Source organism: Curcuma longa, chromosome 12, assembly GCF_044706935.1.
Source record: "Curcuma longa cultivar G26 ecotype Majalengka, Jawa Barat chromosome 12, ITB_CL_G26_1.1, whole genome shotgun sequence".
Taxonomy (NCBI): Eukaryota; Viridiplantae; Streptophyta; class Magnoliopsida; order Zingiberales; family Zingiberaceae; genus Curcuma; species Curcuma longa.
Window position 1 is genome coordinate 9953377 of NC_133872.1, and position 3445 is coordinate 9956821.

Consider the following 3445-nt stretch of genomic DNA (forward strand, 5'->3'; position numbering starts at 1 on the left):
TAATACTTTGATCAAAAATTTTTAGTAACAATCCTAACAAGCGGTTGTAGGGTATACGTCTCTTTTTACAAAGAGCGGTGAATCCTTTGTGGGTTATTCAAACACCTTTGGACATTTCGACTTATACCCAATCATCTCGGGTCCACACCTTATTAAAGATGTTTGCTTAAGATGTCAAAGTATAAGCCTTCATGATCAATGTGACTTGAATACCGCAAGTCTAAGGAAACTCGCATTAAGTTGTAATGAGATCTTCATTGACATGTATATGTGATAACATATAGAACCATATGAAGTCTCAAGGTAAATCACTCCAATGAACTAGTTACCTTTAACTAGCATCCACATTTAACTTTCAACATCCAATATTTTCAGCCAGTGAGAACAGCTGCTTGGCAAACCAAGGAGTATAACACGTGCTAGTCTCGACAGAATCGATGATGTTTATACTCATCAATTCCTCAACTAGGGATAATTTTAATACATTCATAATTGCACATGTAGAGATGTTCATTAGTTGTGATCTGATGTGCGTAGGATGTATACATGTATTTATGCTTTATTTGCACATCTTTCTGGATTTATTGCTTAATTCTTGTGTACATTGCATCCCATATTCATGCATTTAGGCACATATCTTACATTTCCTAGTTCGGAGATCTGCTCGTGCTTTTACATGTTTCAGGGTGGAAAATGGAGCAAAAACGGGTAAAAACGGAGTACCCATTGAAGACAAGGCAAGACAGGGCCGTGCCTCATAGGCACGGCCGTGTCTCTCAGCCTCCTGGCCGTGTTTCAAAGGGCACGGGCGTGTGCCCAAACAGAAGATCATCAAGCCAGGCCGTGCCTCACAGGCACGGCCGTGCCAACACCTCCCCACAGCAGCAGCCAGAGGCCGTGTCTCACAGACACGGCCGTGCTTCAAAACAGAAACCAGCCAAGTCATGGCCGTGCCTCACAGGCACGGCCGTGTCTTCATCCAGAAGGAAGCCACTGCTGTTGGCCGTGCCTACCAGGCACGGCCGTGTGCCAAAACAGAAGGGTCCAAGCAGCTGGCCGTGTCTCAAACACACGGCCGTGTCCAGCAAATGAAGAGAAGACAGGCTTAGGCCGTGCCTCACAGGCACGGCCGTGCCTTCAAACAGAAGGAGACAAGTCTGGACCGTGCCCCAGAGGCACCGTGCCCCAGAGGCACGGCCGTGCCCCAGAACAGGAGCTTCACTGCTTCAGGCCGTGCCCCCAAAGCACGGCCGTGCCTCCTCCTGTGCCCGACGCCCACACGGGGCCGTGCCTCCCAGGCACGGCCGTGTGCACGGGGGCGTGCTGCTTACGTGACCTGCACTATAAATAGGTCCTTATGGAGACCTAGGAAAGGGGGGAGACCTTGGAGAGCCACCGGAGCTGTTCTAGAGCCACCGACGCCTGTTTCGGAGCGAGATTCGACGATCCATCCACCGATCCGACTGCTCCAGACCATCCTCATTCCATCTACGCCGAGATTTCAGTCCGAAGGAGGAAGATAAGTCTCATTTCTGCATTTCTTTGTTTTATCCTTGGAATTGAGATGTATTCTTTCCTTCCTTTGGATTGTAATCTCCACATTATGGAGTAGATTCCCTAGATTCTAGGATGTAGGATAAATCAGATGTAATGGATGATTGTATTTGGATTTGATTAATCTACCGTTTTCTATGATTTAACTGTCTATTGCTTTGTGGATTTGTGCTTGTGCTTGATGATAAATTATGTTTGTGTGAATCCATGAGGGTAGGGATTTACTATGAATTGGGGAATCATTAGGCCGTACACCGGGGCGCTCTGTAACAGGGGCAGACCTTGAACCGGGCGAGTTCCGAGGGGTTTCCTAATGCGTAGTTAAATTTCTATGAGGGATAGTTAGCGGTCATTCGTTATTGGGGAGAGATCCGTAAAAAGATATCCTGTGACAGGGGATAGGGTTCTTTTAGTACTCCGGGGCGCCTGAGTGACACGGGCAGACCTTGAACCGGGCTTCTAGAACCATTTCAAACCAATAACGAGTGACGTAAGAACACCAATGCATTATTTCGAGGATACCTGACGAGGTTGAATTGGATAAATTGGTTAACATCCCTACAATTGAACATTTATTGAGGAAAGGTAGAGGATCCAAGTCAATCAATCCATTCTCTGAGGAGTCCGAAATCCTAGGATCGTTTCACCACATAGTGTCACAGTCGATCCCTTTCTCTGACTTCTAGGATAAAGTACTTTAGAACACTCCCATCTCCCCCACACAACTCATGCTCAATATTCTCTCCACCTTTTTGTGCTAGATATAGTAAGTAATTCCACGGTCCCTGTGGATTCGATCTTTTTATTACTTGACGACATTCCGTATACTTGCGGAACGCTATCAAGTTTTTGGCGCCGTTGCCGGGGATCGTGCGCAATTATTTACTAATTTAGCACATTAAGTTTTTCTTTTATTTTCTTATACATACATAGCCCCATTCTTTATTTTTATTTCTTTTCATTTTATTCATTGGTACAATTCTTTTGCACATATATTCTTAATTTTTTCTGGCAATCTAATCATTTCTTTTTCTTTGGTGCATGAGCAGGGCCGATCCTTCGGAGTTCCCATTTGATCCTGAAATTGAAAGAACACTTCGAAGGAGACTTCGAGAACAAAGAGTAGTTATTCAAGAACAATCATCAACAATGGCCCAGAAATCATTGAAAGACTATGCCGCACCACAAATGAGAGGTTCAACGTCATGCATTGCCATCCCCAACATTGAAGCAGCAAACTTCGAATTTAATCCTGGATTCATTGCAATGATACAACAAAATCAATTTGGGGGTGGTCCACACGAAGACCCACATCTGCACATCGAGATATTTTCCGATGCTTGTAGTACAAGAAGGCAACAAGGGGTCAGCTTTGACGTTCAGCGATTAATACTTTTCAGATTCTCTTTACGTGATCGGGCAAAGGACTGGTATCATTCTCTACCTCCAAATTGCATAGATTCTTGGGAAAAATTGGTGAAGATTTTTATGAACAAATTTTATCCCCCAAGTAAGACTGCCCACATGAGGAATCTCATTTCAAGCTTCCAACAAATGGACGGAGAAACTTTATTTGAAGCTTGGGATAGATTCCAAGGAATGTTAAGGAAGTGCCCACACCATGGACTTGAACGATGGCTTATTATACACACCTTCTACAATGGAATCAATTATCAGACAAAGGTATACTTGGATTCTGCTGCAGGAGGTGCACTGATGAATAAGAGCCTTGAAGAAGCCGAAGAACTTATTGAAAGTGTGGCACTCAAAACCATCAGTGGGCCAACGAGAGAGGTAGTGCACAGAAAATACCTGGGAAGTATAATGTTGACAACTTCACAAAGCTTAATGCGCAGATTGACGCGCTTACAAAGAAGGTTGAAGGTATGAC

At 44.5% G+C, this 3445-nt stretch overlaps 1 pseudogene; it reads right to left on the bottom strand.

Moving 5' to 3' along the window:
* Positions 1-3084: 3084 nt before the first annotated feature.
* On the bottom strand, positions 3085-3182 carry LOC141843710 (small nucleolar RNA R71; annotated as a pseudogene).
* Positions 3183-3445: the final 263 nt, after the last annotated feature.